Here is a 17,434-nt window from a genome sequence, read left to right on the forward strand (position 1 = left end):
CTATATTGGAATCAAAATCATCAAGAACAGTACCTGTACAGTTTCCGTTCGAGGCTTATACGTCGCCCTATACCTTTGTCCTCGTAAGCGGACGAAAGAGCATCCCAAGCTTCCTTGGCTGTTTTTGCATGACCTTACATGAGTTATGCCATACCATCTAAAGTGAGACATATTTTCGATAACGCCTTCTGATCGTTACGTGATTTACCTCAGTAGGAATTTTACTATCAGCAGAATATCCGATGATCGTCTCCCATAACTCTTCATGCATAAGGTACATACGCATTTTGAATTTCCATACGGAATAACCGTCTCTGTTTATGAGTGTTTTATGCCAGAAATCGAATTATTTGCCATATTTATACGCACAGCTGTTTGATGTCACAACAAAAATAGTATGAAATATCTTCGTGAACTATTGAAAATTTTCACAGATTTTCATAATTTATAAACGCACATACTGGAAAAAACTAGTAGATTCACTTTTTATAAAGAATATATAGTTTTATAAGTAATACTCAGTTAAATATAGAGTTTCGTGCTGATAACGAATGTTGTATTTGACTTTGTTTATTGAAGTGACATACGTACATCAGATAGAATACAATGTATAGTAAAGAATAAGAAATTTAAACATTTTGATTAGCCAGTTATACAACAATTATGCTAATATGGAGTGGTTTCAGAGCGTTATCTTTCATTTAGTTACATGCATAGTGCCTATATACTTTTTATATGCCTTTCATTTATTCGTTGCAACCATGGCATTAGGAGATGACAAATAAAGAAATAAATATTACAGTACTACATGGACCCTGCTAGGGCAAAGCAACAACTTATCCTTTACTTATTCTAGGATTGATGCTAATATTCATATTTTATTACATAATGTCATAAAATCAAATCGCACAAATAACATGAACATAGATTATTACACCAGATAAATAAAATAAAACAAAATTCTAAACTAAATAAAAAATAATGCTAATATTAGTATTTTAATTTTACCTTAATAATACTTAACAATATAATAATGTACTTAGTCTAAGTCTTCCATGTATTCCTTAACACTGTAAAGCATTTTATCATTAAAAACTTCTTTAACTATTTAACAAATGTGTATTATTTTTCTTCATTTTAGTAGATATGAACTATTGAATTGCTTCAAAGATAAATTACCTGTTCTTATACTATTACGTATGACAATCAATGCAATTTATAAAGATGTTTCGGTATTTAACTATCTGAAAAATCTGAATGAACGTGATTGAAATGACTAACATGAAAACCTCAATGTTCTTCAACAGTTAACCCTGCGTGTATCGTTGGTTTTAAATTACGTTAGCGCTGTTTTACAGTTAAAACTGTTTGGATAGTTCATAAATTTTGGTAGAGTATTAAACTTTTCGTGTGAATCGATAGCGTCTAGACTTAAGTAATTTAGGCATTTCTGATAAAACGCCCAGGCGAGCAAATTACCTTTGAATACCTATAAAACCTTGATTGATATCTTTCCATCTTGATTTTACGCACACATGCGTAGTATTAAAATAAATCGTAGAAGCCGAAAATTCCCTATAGAAACATTATCTTTAGAAGTTTGATTTTTCCCACTACTTCAAGAGGTAGGTAGCAGACCTGAGTATTTTAAATTAATTTCAACTTGATACCTTCAGGTGTTCCTAAAAAACGGGTCTTGACATGTAGATGAACAGACAGACAGACAGATGGACGGTAAAGTGATCCTATAAATAAATGTCCCGTGTAAACATTAGCAACTGAGTTACGAAAACCTAAAAACATCATAAGCTTATTTGACATACAAATAATTACATACAGCATTCGCATTCACAAAAGATAATAATTCAAATGAAAAAAGTTAAATACTTGCATTACACGGTTAACACGTAGTAATAAGAATAAAACCGCGCTACCAATTTAATTCGGTCCACTTTCATTTCCCGCTTTACGGCAAGAGGCAAGATTACCGTCGTAAAGCCAATGAAAAAAAGGATGCATTTTGTAATAAAATTTGTATTCATGTTGCATACTTGGACTTAAAGGATCGAATGCGTCGACAGCAATGGGAGTGACTAATCAGAGTTAATGTAAGTACGTTTATTAAGTTAATTAGCGGAATTAAAGGACCTTTTCATGTAAAGGCATTTCTTTTACTGTAGTGCCGTATTGTTTATAGCTGACGTTATAATAGAGGTAGTAGTGCGGGTTAAATATGTTCCTTGTCTCAATAAGATGTTATTTTAACACGATACAGTCGAGATATGTGGTGCATAGGGGAAATTCGTGTCTGTACCGTTGTCCAGCAGTGGTGTAGCGGTATAGCACGTGGCACGGAATGCCGAGGACCTGGGTTCGATTCCCAGTGCTGGTCTTATTTTTCTGGTTTTTCTGTGCATCTATATTTCAGTTTGTATTTTCAATTTAGTTAATAATAAATAGCCGAATACCGTATTTTAATTATTTAATGGTAAAACTTCTACAAACTGTCAGTTCAAGCAGTGCCTCCTATCTACTCGCATACTCGTACTGCATTAATATACAAAATGGCCATCTAAATATCTAGTCTAATTTCCTTGTCTCCCAAATAAGCCTGCCGCATGTACCATAAGCTTCGGAAGTAACGTCCCCAGACCTTCATTAGACGCGGCACATTCGAGGATGAAATATCGGCCGGGGGCCTGCTCTGTATCTGCGAGGCTATGATAACAGGCACTACACACGGACGGACGATGTGACGAGCATGGGGTTCTTTTGACGTTTATGAAGTCTACGTTGTCATTTTCGGGAATTCCTATGGGAATTTAGTGAAATCCAGTAATTCAAATGCTGAATCGAACATGCGAGTGAAATCGCGGAGGATACAATATATGTCTAGTCCTCCTCATTGAGTTCAATGACGGCGACCCTAAAAAACTATTCTATGGATTCTGGGCTCTAGATGTGGTTGTCTAGACTGTAGCGGCACTTACTCTTAATCGCGTGACAGTACAGTAAATCTTATGTCGAAAAAATATGAAAATTAGCGCTACGGCTTGCCGTGGTTTTATGCTGCGTGGGGACCTATTTAGCGTCATGTAGGTATGTCTTGTCTTTTTTCGTGTCATACTTCCCGGCAGTGACATGGTGTACATTTTTTCTATTGTTATGTTAATTGTGATGTTTTTTATGACGTTAAATAAATTTATTACCTTCTTTCTTCATACTTTGCTCGTATATTCTGTGGTTTAAGAAGTTCGTTGATATTTTCAAAACTTCATAATGTGGTCATGTGGTCAGCCCGCATCTGGGCACGTAGCGCCCACTGCCCATGCACGGCAGCTTGCGGTTGGTTGTTACGCCTTCGTACACTGCATTTGCGAAAGGTACGCTTGTGTAATCATCACGTACTAAAAATAACCTCTCATTTGCTATACCCGAAGAGGGATTTATTATTTTTATCGTCTATATGTAAGGTGTTTGTAGTTTGACGAAATCCTGTAAAAGTATACTCCTGTGACGCGTACATTTGAACATCAGTGGAAAAAATGGTTAACCACAATTAAAAAACCCTTAAAATATTTTACTTTATTCCGGATAATTTTATATTGCGGTGTATGTGTTTTTCAAACAATTTGAACAGCAGTGTGTCATCATTTCCACCTACAAACAACGACCGGGTGATTATGGCCCGAAATACTAGATAAAGTCATTAAAATATGCGAGTTACAGGTTTCCCAGCTCGCACCCCGTATAGCTAATTAGTGGCAAATTCACTTATTAATTTACTGCGAGCTACCAACGACCCTTTTCGTGTCGTGATTTCGCAGAAATTTTGAATACTGCGAATAAATTACTAAAGAGAGTGAATTGTGGACAGGAAATACAGGACAGAGACGAAGCACCATACTCGTAAAAGGGGAAACGTGTCGGTGGAAGTAACAAAAATTTTACGAGACAAATAGTCGCGGCGAGTCTTGGAGCTATATTTTACAGAGACATTATTTCGTGAAGCGTAAAGATTTTTCGCTGCACAATGTAATGTGAAGAACAAATTACATGGTTCTCACTACATTATGGAGACATCTTGTTTTAAAACCGAGAAATGGAAGTATAAATCTTTTGGAACACGCACTTTATTTTTTGTTCATGGAGCTTATTTAAATCTTTTTAAGGCTGCTTTTAAGTATGTGATGTGAACGCATATATATTATCTTTTATTTAGAAGGATCTCGGACTCTACATGAAACGAACCATTTTAGTAAAATTTTTGGTAAGAATAACGTGTTCATGCGATATTAGCAGGCACATTGGAGCAAGAAATAAATAACCTTAGCTAAAGCAATCAATCGTAATTCTCCAATTGGGTTACTTTAACCAATAATTTCGAGACACAGTTTTATGTTTAAAAAAAAAACACATTTAATTGTAAGAATTTTGATAGCTTAATAGTAAATAAATATATAGGTATAATTGACTGCATAAAAGTAATAAAAAAACTGAAAAACGAAAAATACGAATACGTGAATATTATCAAGAAAAAATAAAAATTCGAACTACTTTGACAGAAAAGTGTACTGATTATACACGTGTATATTACAAATAATTATTGATAATATTTTAAATTTAATCGGTTCAATTGAGTTTGCTGACAAGTGACATGACAGTTTAATTTTTCTTACAAAATCTAAGAGGAAATCGCGTTTCGACAGCACATAAAGAAAGAAAATACATAAAATGACAATAGTGTCAAATAGCCCATTTCCTCCATAATTTCAAACGGAAAATTCTTACAAAAACACAACAAAGACGAACAAAATCAATCATCTAATTAAAAAATCTTTGTTCGGCAATCACTTACTGCTGGCAATGAGAGGGGACAGTGACAAATGAAGGCTCACGCCGTCCCAGCTGCACGCATCAGCTGCTAATTGCTCCGAATGCATTAAAATTTATAATGACGACAGTACATTTTGTGGAATTTTCATAATTCAGGATTAGGGGGGACGTTTTGTCAGATATTTATGTCAAAACAACTTAATTTGACTGCGCGTTAAATTATCATTTTGTTCACGTAGTTATTACTTTTTAAGCAATGATTTGATTGTTTAATTGATTGTTTTTTAAGTTTTTCAGAACCAAAAGGAGGGTCGATTACAGTAAAAAAAAATACATATTACAAAGAGAGAAAATTACATATTACATTAAATTCCTCTTTAACGGTGCCCAGTCTAAATACGTGTTCTACTTATAAATTCAGTTAATTATAATTATAGCTAGAATTATAAACCCTCTACTTGTAACGTAACTGACTTTTGACACAGAACGCGCAAAATTAACCACTACAGCTGAGATTTATACTAGAGAACATTATTTCTATAGATATAAAGAGAGGTAAATTAAGAAGAGATTTTCCGGAATAAACAGATATGGAATTGTAATAGAAAGATTATCTTAGGTTATTACTTTTAGTCCTCTTTTTAACTGTTAATTTTATGCGTGTTTTATGTTATTTTATGTACAGTTGTTAAACAAAAATTAATTACATAACTAGATTTTTTTTTATTCTTACACGGGGCCAAAGCCACGGACACAAGGTAGGGCAATCATAAATAATTTAATCTACTTAATGGCCTTACTATCATTCTATTAAAATTATCAACACCAACTTCTCGCAGACTCATCCATTCGAGCTTCGGTATTTTTAAACAAAAGAACTGACATCCATTATCCGCCTTGAAATTTTTCACCAGCAAATTTTAATTATGAGATCCTCAATGTAACTTAAGCCGTGCGACCATAATAAGAACAATCTAACTGCTTTGTCCAGTCCAGCAAGCTTCAATGTAATTTACTTAAAACCCAGACATAATTAAGAAATTAATCGAAGTACATTCTGTTTAGGACATGACCTGGGGTGCATACGAATGTTGGGATTATTTAAATATGACGATCTTTTTGAGAGTACAGGCTCACCATACTTTCATTGGAGTTTAAATGAGTTGGGGGTTCGTTGGAATTCTTAGGCTTAGTTTAAAGTGAACAAAAATTGAGATAAATTGTAATTTTTAGCGTTTCGCAACTCCGACTGTTAAAATGGAATCCTTATGGATCACTTTGTTGCCGCCCGTTCGTCGGTTTATCTTTCTCAGAACCGCGTAAAGTTATCATTTCAAGTTACCAAATACACAGTCTTCTAAGTTACCCCTTGGAGTAGTAAGGCAAACCATCAAAATGGAGTTTCTGTACAAATTGCCGGGGAATCAAACCCATAGGGTACTTCCAGTTGTAGGTAGCTCTTCTAACGCAACCAATAACATAATAAGCCTGAAAATCTTTTTTTTATGTCTGTCTGTCTATAGATGTCAGAACCGTCAATGTTAGATTAGTTCGGACATTGAACTCACATTGCGTAGATACATTTTGCTTAGGAATACAGGGCTCTGCTATAACTGGATATTCATAGGTACATTCGCGTGTCCAACTCGCACTCGAGCGGGTTTTTTTAGGGTTCCGTAGCCAAAATGGCAAAAACGGAACCCTTATAGTTTCGCCATGCCTGTCTGTCTGTCCGTCCGCGGCTTTGCTCAGGGACTATCAATGCTAGAAAGCTGTCATTTTGCACGAATATAATGTAAAGTATGCCGACAAAATGGTACAATAAAAATTATTTAAAAAAATTTTTTTAGAGTACTTCCCATAGACGTAAAGTGGGGTGATTTTTTTTCTCATCCAATATTGTAGTGTGGGGTATCGTTGGAAAGGTTACCATTAGGGGGTTGCTAAGATGATTTTTCGATTCAGTGATAAGTTTGCAAAATATTCAACTTTAAAGTGCAAATTTTCATTAAAATCGAGCGTCCCCCCTTCTAAAATATAAACCGGTGAGTGGTAAAATTTGAAAAAAATCAGGATGGTAGTTAGTAAGTATATCAAACTTATGTACAAGGAAAACTATAACGGTTAAGTTTTCTTGAGAATTATTAGTAAGTAGTTTAAGAGTACATAACAGCCTAAGGTATAAACTATACCTAAACTTGGAATATTGCGTACAAAATACGAAATCCTTCGAAAAATATTAATTAATTCTTTCGTAATGGCTACGGAACCCTATTTTGGGCGTGTCCGACACGCTCTTGGCCGGTTTTTGTTACAACATTCGTATGTAACTTTGTTAGGATATAATATGTGTTTTCAAAATTGGCCAACAACTACTTCCTGGTAACCGATTGATCTAAATTTTGGCATACTTTGCTTTCGTAAATTCGGCGACCATAATAATCTGTGGTCCTCTAATTTCATCTAAGTCAGTTTAACGATTTATGTAATTGTCAAGAGGTAAAAATCAGGCAGACAGACAGACATTGAGTGTGAAGATGAGTATATAATAGTTTCGTTGCTTCGTTTAAAAGCGTGTGCAAATTTCACCGTGAAGTTCCGAATGTCAAGATAAATTGAGTATAGCAATATGAGAATGAATAAATTAGTATCACATTGTACAAACAAATTTTAGAGACTCCTTAACTCAAAAAATCTTTTTAATTTAAGATTAGAAGCTAAGGTCAATCAAGTTAATTATGCAATTTTTATTGAAATAAACAGTTTTTTTTTTAATAATTATAGATATGTGAAAACAACGCATCATATTATTAAAAATATTCAATACGTACATACAATTAGCTTTCACAAAACAATTTTGTTTGTTCAGGGCATTATTTACCTATGTAGGTACGAGTAAAGGTTATGTTTGTGTAATGTTTAATATTTAATTTGCATTCCGTAGGGACCAGCCGCGACCGCTCGCCTCTTTAATAAATACTTTCATGTAGGATTGCCGATTGTAAAGCCCTTTACTTCTTTTGCGTTATTATTAAAACGTTCCTTTTGTTACAGATTTTTGGCGCAGCGTGGCTGTAATTCAAAATGTAAGTTGAACCTTAATTCCAAAAAAAAAATTGGTTGCGCCGGACGGGAATCAAACCAACGTCTCTTGGCTTGCACCAAGCGTGCTACCAGCTCCACCGCGAAGCTTCTGACCAACCTACCTGAAGCTTTGATGAAAAGATTGATTAATGTAGAGGAAGCGAGAGTTGTATGCCAGGATCGTAGCAAGTGGAAGGATGTAGTCTCTGCCTAGTGCCTACCCCGTTGGGAAAGAGGCGTGATTTTATGTATGTATGTATATTATTGTTTATTTGTTAACAAAAATTATGGTAAACATTAGATTATGACTTGCAAAAATTATGCACACAATGAACATTTACACTCACATGCAATGAAGGTGTTGTTTATGGAAGATGTAATAGTATGTACCTACATAGGTAGTCAAGTATCCTAGTCCTACATTATTCATAAGGCTGCTAACACTACCGCTTTGTAAACCCAAGCTATCAGCGACTAAAAAAACAATTGCATTCATGTTGATGTTGCCAACAAATTGCTTACTTAGAAACACTATTTAAGAATAAAGCAGAAATTGCGACATAAAGTACTATATAACTCTAGATTAAGCATTACGACTCTATTATTCGCTTGTAGTTAGTATTTAGTTATGTCATAATTATCAGCTGGAACACTGAGTTAGAACTCCACTGTAGTTTTGAATTTAAGTAAAATATATATTATTCGTATAACAATAATCTCTTAAAGGCGTCTGTGTAAATTATTTAATGAACACGACTCAGCTCTGTTAAATCGAATTTGTAAAAACTGGTTCAAAACTCGATGCAAACTCAGTGAAACAAGACGAGCTCTGAAAGAAACCAGACTGCATTCAAGACCCTTACAAGATTTCCTCGCCCGTCAAAGAAGGTGCTTTCTGAAGGAAAACGAATTCATTCACCATTCATAACTCGTATTATTTCTGTTAAAAAAACTGCATAGTTCATTTGACTTGCTTCGTTGAGCATTACTTTGATGGCCGCTGTAAATGAAATTAATTTCTAGTTCCTACTTATTGTTGTGTACTCGTAATAACTCGATTCCCATCAGAGGTTGTGTTGTCTAACTTGCTATATACATACGCTTGAAAAATATAACCCTCATTCGGGCAGTCGGGTAAAAATAGGCACAGATGGCGGGACACAGTCAGAGAGAAATTGTTTACACAAAGGGGCTTCAAGATCCTCATCATATGGAATACAGCGCGAGCAAGAGGTTAGTTAGTAGCTTAGATATGGGCCAAATCTTGGACGCCGATTTTAACCCACTTTCAGTGGTCGGAATGGCTTGAAGTATACTCCTGTATATGTAAGAAAAGTGGTAAAATAAAACATGTCCTAAAAACATTTTTTTTAACAAAAAGACATTATGTCTAGCCACTAAGTTTAATCTCAAAATTAAAGTAAGCACACAATCGTTCTCTTTTCTTTTCATCTGACCACAGGTACAGTCACCAGCACCAATATCTGACACAACAAGCGTGCATAAATATCTGATACGACTCTGTTTCTAGGGCCGGAAGGACGTGTCAGATATTTTAGCATGCTCCGCTGTGGCAGATATTAATGCTGATGACTGTACACAGCGTCTTACATATAATTTTTCAAAGCGCTAAGAAATCTAATCACTCTCGTAATCATTCTTTTTAACGCCATTCTTTGAAAAAATACCCTAGCTCTATAACGAAGTGCAAAATTCGAATTTCGTATCTTGCCGTTCCGTTGACGCTTATATTATTTAATACGAGAGTGAGGGACGTTATGATACGACATTCACCCGAAAACATCCAAGCTCACTCCCCGCACTCAATTTCTCTGCATACCAAAATTACGTCAGTTTAAGGAGCACCGCCGAACAAAATGAATTTATCCAAACTGGAATGAATGGCACTTGCGCTCCAATTACATGCAAATTAGCCCCATCACAACTTGGTCGGGTTGTAGTATTACACGACTCGTAATGACATAAAGGGCATAACTTGCTTTATGAAGGAAGAGATGATGACGAATGAGCAAGTTACCTAACGTAAGGTTGCCTATAGGTATAAAACTTAAGAGTCTCCTTTTATATGTACCTAGTAGTAGCGTAAGTACTGTTCAGACACTTAGCGTTCCATATTCGATAAATAACTTAAGTTCCATATTTGTTCTATATATTATAGAACATACATGTACTAATGCATACAAAAAAGTATTTCTTGAGTTTTTTAACTGTAAAACGTTTTTATAAATTACTAGCTGGTGACCGCGGCTTCGCCCCCCGGTTCAGTTTTATTTTATTAATTTTCTAAATCTTCTTTTATAAGAACCTTCTCCTGACAGTAGCAAACACGACAAATAATTAGCGAAATCGGTCCAGCCGTTCACGCGTGATACCGTGATCAAGGGAAATAGGGATTCATTTTTATTTTTATATATTAAGATATATATAGGGACTTAGGTAAGTAGGTAACTATGAAGATATTGTAAGTAAGATGTATTTCATACAAGTTTTGATGATATGTTTGTAAAATAACTACTATTTTCATTTCTAGCCTTATTCAGTCCAACCAACCCAATCTTCTACTAAATTTGCCGGGTTCATTTGAAAACAGCTCGTACATTCTAAGAAAAAGTAGTTTTTGGATAATTTTCTATACCTTCCAGTTCTGCAACTTCTTTATTTCTTAACAAAATTTTGCTCAAGAACCAGTTGAATCGTAAAACTAATACCAGCGTCATAAAAACCTCTAATGCCGGCTGTTAAAACTTAAAACTTCAAAAACGTTAACGAAATTCCTAACTTTTAATTGGCACCGTGCAGGAATATGCACACTCAAACTCTATTTTATTTCTGCACGTTTTTGATCAATTCACGAAATTTTATACACGTTTTTACAATCTACAGTTTACTAGTAGGTACAGGTAGCTAAAGTTAATTGGGTCTTTTGACGTAGTTTGTGGTTCAAATCTTTGTGCACGTTTTTGATATTTGCCTTGATATCGAAAGCCATCGCTTTCGTTTCGTTACGGGCATCTTTTTTTGTGTTGCGGTCAATATTCACGATATATTTTATTTACAGTCTTGTAAAGCAAGCTACAGTATATTTTATACTTTATTTCTGATTTTTTGTAATTGTTTTTTTGGAAAAGTTAGTTACAACGGGAAATTGTAGCTTGTACACGGCTTCTGAAAAATAAGAATCAATTGAGATTTAATGAATACCTACAGTTCATTATCATTATGTATAATAGTCTCAAATTTTGGTGCTGGAAGTAGCATTATTTTAAAAGTCGTTTTAAAAACAAAAAGCTAAATTCTTGAAATATTAAAATAAGACTAACTAAAAACAACGCCTTTATTTTCGTCGAAACAAACACAGATTATCTATACATTTCATAAATCAGAGAAATGGTAACAGAAGGATTCTAAAAAAAAATATTATCAAGAGACCAACATAGGTACTTTAAGTATTAGGTTTTGACATGTGTCTAATTTATTTTTTATTTGTCGATTCACAAGAGCTGACACTAATGGATTGAACGAAAGTAATGTCAGTTAGACGACCAGATGGCCTAGTCACTACCAGACAGTCACTATCAGTGTCGGGGCAGATATTTGTATGAAAAATATGAATGTTTGTTCTCGGGTCTTGGGTGTTTAATATGTATTTAAGTATGTATCTATCTATATAATTATATTTATCCGTTGCTTAGTACCCATAACACAAGCTTTGCTAAGCTTACTTTGGGACTAGGTCAATTGGTGTGAATTGTCCCGTGATATTTTTTTTTATTTTTTATTTATGTAGGCATTTTGCACAGACTGACCAACGTCTGTGAATCTAAAAAGTTTTAATGTCGTTCGCATAAAGTGTAGTATTATTTGGTACGACTCACAGATAATTTGGTCAGTCTGTAGGAAAATGACAGATGCTTGACATTTTCACATTTGTGTGAAGTGTAAGTGTTCAAATAGGTAACACACAGATACTTTCATTCACTCATTCAATCCACTCGTGCCAGTTTTTTTGGATCGACCTGAGGCCTTGTTGTCTAACACACTTCGAATCACAATTGTTTTCACTATTTCTTTCTATCACAGGGCATAAGAAGAGAGTAGAAAGAGGTAGTGAATGCGATTGCGAACGTCAGCGCGTTAAACAATACGGTCTCTGCATTTGACAAAATGGCCTCACTTCAAAAGCCTTTTAGCTAGTTAGTGCCCCCAGCTCACAGACGGATATGCTAATAATTGGCTAAAGACTCTATTGTTGCTAGGGCTCTCAAGTTTCAATCGTTAGACCAATTTATTATACGCACTGCACAACATTAGCACAAGTGGCTATAACCCACTTCGTTACTGTATGCGTCCCTTCTACTTAATTGGAAAGCATAAATTTTAGTTACATAAAAAAGTTAGCTTTGAGTTCGTTTCTATAGAACAAAGGTACAATCACCAGCACCAATATCTGACACAACAAAGCGTGCATAAATATCTGATACGACTCTATTTCTAGGGCTGGTAGGACTTGTCAGATATTTTTGCACGCTCCGCTGTGGCAGATATCAATGCAGGTGACTGTACTAACCAAAGTAAATACAGAACACCTTGTTTATAACATACAGTTAAACATAAACAATATGCAACCATGCTAAACCAAACATGAAAATGTTATGTTCCCTTTCACACACTCAATAAAACTTTTATGTGTCGTGTCCCGCCCCACAAACTTACTCTATAATATACCGTCATTGCATTCTTCAACCCGTGTGGTGTCGGGTTAGAATTATACCTCTCCATTTCTTCCGTGGATGTCGTAAGAGGCGACTGAGGATATAGGTTAAGGTAAACCGTAGGCGACAGGCTAGCAACCTGTCACTATTGTATCTTTTTGTCAAACTTTAAACCTAAAATTGCTAAAAATAGCTCCGAAGTATTAACAGGCGTGATGTTTGTGTGTGTGTGTGTGTCCATTCTTCAATCCTCTTTGAAGCGTTGAAAAGTGGCGAGGAATTTTCTATGTCGCTTAATCTAGGCTTTACCGAGGCTTTATGAGCTTTGCTGTCTTATAGTCTTAGTTACAGTTCCTTGTCGCTCTTCTTTGTATATAGAAGGATACCTACATACACCTACACTACATCCTCATCGTCACAGGCCTCCTCTCAGAATGGACCGGATATGGGTCGTAGTTCCCACGCGGGCCCAGTGAGGGTTGGGAACTTCAAACACACCCTTGAATTGAATTGAATGAACAATAAACGATTATTATTGTTATTATTGCTCTTCGCTGACGGTTTCCTCACGGTGTTTTCCTTCATCGTTAAGCTCGTGGTAAATTTCAATGTTATTTCGTTCATGAATTTAGAAAAACTCAGAGGTGGGTGCCCGGGATTAAATCCACGATCCTCAGCTTGAGAGGCCATAGGTCAAACCACTAGGCCACCACGGCTTCATACATACCTACATCTATAACTATACCTTTACAGATCTGTTCACTCACGCAGGCGCGCCCCTTCACAGCTAATTATCAATGTGCACGAGTAAACCTCGTATACTTACACGTTGTAGTCTCAGTGTGCGTGACTGACGGTACGCTTGCGACTGAGGACACGTTCGAGCTACGCACACATAGACTTGTCGTATGGATACGTTTAAACTATAATTATAAAATGTGGAGGGGCGCGCCTTCGTCAATGAACAGATCTGTACATGTGCTTATAGGTGTTATTATTCCGTTACTTTGAAAGTTCCGTACCCGAAAGGTGACAAACGGAGCCCTATAAAAAGCGCTACATTAAATAAATAAATAAAATAAATATCGGGGGACAATTAACACCAATTGACCTAGTCGCAAAGTAAGCTTAGCAAAGCTTCTGTGTGTTATGGGTACTAAGCAACGCATAAATATTATTATATACATAGATACATACTTAAATACATATTAAACACCCAAGACACGGGAGTCAAACCCGGGACCTCAAGCTTCGTAGTCAATTTCTCTAACCACTAGGCCATCTGGTCATCTAACATCATTGTCTGTACGTCCGTCTGTCCGTCACAGGGCTGTATCTAAACAATCCTAATAGATAGACAGCTCTAGCTAGATGAAGCCGTGGTGGTCTAGTGGTTTGCCCTATCGCCTCTCAAGCAGAGGGTCGTGGGTGCAAACCCCGGCTCGCACCTCTGAGTTTTTCGAAATTCATGTGCGGAATTACATTTGAAATTTACCACGAGCTTTGCGGTGAAGGAAAACATCGTGAGGAAACCTGCACTAACCTGCGAAGCAATTCAATGGTGCGTGTGAAGTTCCCAATCCGCACTGGGCCTGCGTGGGAACTATGGCCCAAGCCCTCTTGTTCTGAGAGAAGGCCTGTGCCCAGCAGTGGGACGTATTTAGGCTGCGATGGAGTGAAACAGGTCCTAAATATAGCCTATGGTAAATTATTTGCTATTGTAAATTATTTAGCAAAGCCAATTCCCGGTACCAGGCGCGAGCAAGGATATCTCAGTGCGCAGTTAAATCCAGGTATTTGCCTTCGTGGGGATGCACTAACTGTCACCGTAATCCTAGGGTTGCTTGGCCTCTGTGTTTATCATCTACAAAGTTTATGCAACAGGGATGAATGTGACAAGGTTTAAATCTTAAAACAATCTTGGTTAAATACATGACAATGTGTACACTCACAAACTAAAAGTTAAATATCGCATTAACATTATTATTATATATTGTGTGAGTTTGGCATTAGATGAGGTATGTATGAATTGGAACTTGGGCATAGTGTGTGATCAACTTTGCATTTCGGTTATGCATATACCTATGTAATGTTGTAAAATACATTTTATATATTAGAGTTGGCAACACTGTACTGCTAGATATATTTGTGTGGTATCGAAATAAAGTTCAGACTACATAATTGGGCATTTTTATTAAATGGCGCAAACACGTCTCCAATTTTCCATAAACAAATTATGTGTCCATTTCGTAACGACCCAATAATAATAATAATAAACTACTTATTTATTTCAGGCAACACGGCCCATACAATATAGGTATACCTTAAAGACTAAATACATATAATTTAATAAACGAATCTAATATTTTTTAATAAACTGTATGAAAAAAAGTCACAAGACTGACAAAAAAATTAGGGAAACTTTTGCCTTATTCTGAAAAAAAAAATACTTAGCGTCATTTCAAGCAAAAATGCCCAATTACTAGAAATTACATGTATTATTATAAATCCAAGGTGTAAAAGCCCGAGAAAATCCCTTCAATCGCTAAATCTAGAGACAATGACGTTTAATACGGGTATTCTTCTGAAGCACGATGACCACTTAGATTCGCCTTCAATTTACCGTTAATCTTACAAATCCTGCATATCAAAGGACGGAAATCACTTCCCTCAAGTTTCTTGAAACTGGAACGAACTAAACTTTCCCTCGCAATTACTAGAAGGTGAATAAAAAATTACTTCCTTCCAAGTTTTTAACGGCACATTCTTCTTGACATTGTTTGGCGGTTCAATTATTATTTCCAAAAATGAAAAGATCTTTTTATTTAGTGGCTTATTTAGAAGCAATTATATCAGTTTTGTTTTAGTTTTAATGAAATAAGAACTCAATAGCTATTTGTTAACGACAGGATTAGATAGTAAATTGGTAGTAGTGTGTCCAACACACATCATCAGTTAGAGGACATACGCTGTCGAACGAAAACCTCTCCCTTAGAACGCCACAATAAACGACAATGTAGGGCAAACCTTGTCTTATCGATGATACTTGGTAAATCGGTGGTTACGTCGAGCTCACAATAATAGTGAAATGCAGGCAATTTAAATCGCTGCCAACTCAATTGCAAGCATCAAAACTGACAGCTGCCATCGATTTTATAGCTTGCATTTCCTCATAGTGATATTTGTGTAAGATAATAAAGCAGTATCACCGAATTACAAAGTATTACCGATAACACAATGTTTTGGACTATCGCGGCCATTACTAATTTTATGATTAAAATTCGGGTTTTGTTCCGCGTACCTTGATTTTGGAGAAGCTCGATATTTCGGCACAGTTGCATGCGCTACGACCACGAGACGAGAAGCTCGATATTTCGGCACAGTTGTATACCCATGAGAAGCTCGATAGAGTCGAAATTCATGCGCATGAGTATATGCATGCGATCACGAAATCTATGTCTTGTGATCAGCCGCCCCAATCAATATCGAAATATAGAGATCCTCTAAAATTCACCAGATTGCCCGCAACTCTTGCGATATTCTCGATCCACCTAGTAGGCGGCCTGCGGCGACCTTTCCTTAACGGCTAAACATCTATTCTTCGAATGTTTCCGAATTCTTAATAGAATTGTAAAAATATTTGGTGACCCTATTTCTAAAGATGCAGTTATACATATACGTATATCGCGACGAACACGGCACCCTGAGCTCTCCGCTGCAGATGCAGGCGATATCTCTGAATTGCAATATAAACTACTTGTTTATCGATCATATTTCATCTGCTTTGCTTTGCCACAGCATTTTTGACTTCAGATATTTAAGAAGCTTTTGTTGCGATTTTGAATGAACCATGTTGATTTTTTGATACTCATAGTATTTAAATACCTATCTTTAATAATATTATTTAGTATAAAGTTACTTCCCGCTGTTTGTACGCTAAGATCTCTAAAACTATGCAACGGATTTTAAAGAGATTTTCACCATCAGTTAGATATTTTTTCATGACATGTGATACATATACTAGCGAAGCGCCCCGACTTTGCGTGGGAGTAGTTTTGAGAATCCGTTTAGCTATTTTAACGTAAAAGAGGAATAAACACACACACAAATGGGACTTTTCGTTACAAATAGGACTAATCACAATTTAAAATAACTCCACACTTTCTTGATAATATAATCTAATGTTAACTCTCTCTCTCTCTCTCTTTGTGTTAGTGTTAAGGTTCACAACTAACAACTTTAGTTGAAGCTGCTTCCAGCATTTCCAATGTAAACCTGAAAGACATGCGATAATTTTTGCAGCATTTTCCGCTGTCGGTGCGGAATCTGTTAGCGACACGTGGCGCTAGTGATAAAGCGACAAATTCCGAACAAACGTGCTGATACGTGTCTCGGAAGGGTCAGGGAATAAGTAAAATCTACTCAGAGTTGATATGTATTATGATAACGTCTCGGAACAGCGACTGTCGCTTAATTATCGTTAACTGTATAACGGGCATTGCTTGTCACCGCGCGAAATGAGTTTCGTAGTACCGGGCATTCAGTTTTTGTCAAACGCATAGCCCGTCGAGCTAGCGTAAGCGGCGGCAATTATTGCCATTTTTGAAATAGGCTTGGAATGTGTCGATTAGGTGTCCACGTGTTATTTTCTGTGTTATACAGTCAATAATTCGAAACAATGAGGAAAGTTTTAAGCAGTCGGCAGCTATCTATAAAACTCCGCACTAGACTCCTGCACTGCTACATCTGGCCAGTCGTGCTTTATGGATGCGAGTCCTGGA

General features: G+C 36.1%; 1 protein-coding gene across 1 annotated transcript in view; it reads left to right on the forward strand.

Annotated features, from left to right (window-relative positions):
- stan (Protocadherin-like wing polarity protein stan) overlaps nucleotides 1-17,434 on the forward strand; it is a 266,412-nt gene that overhangs the window by 167,100 nt on the left and 81,878 nt on the right. The window contains exon 3 of the mRNA XM_074095820.1: nucleotides 7,891-7,922. The gene's annotated coding sequence lies outside the window, so the exon portion shown is untranslated. The remainder of the gene's footprint in view (nucleotides 1-7,890; nucleotides 7,923-17,434) is intronic.

Source organism: Choristoneura fumiferana, chromosome 12, assembly GCF_025370935.1.
Source record: "Choristoneura fumiferana chromosome 12, NRCan_CFum_1, whole genome shotgun sequence".
In the NCBI taxonomy this organism is placed as follows: Eukaryota; Metazoa; Arthropoda; class Insecta; order Lepidoptera; family Tortricidae; genus Choristoneura; species Choristoneura fumiferana.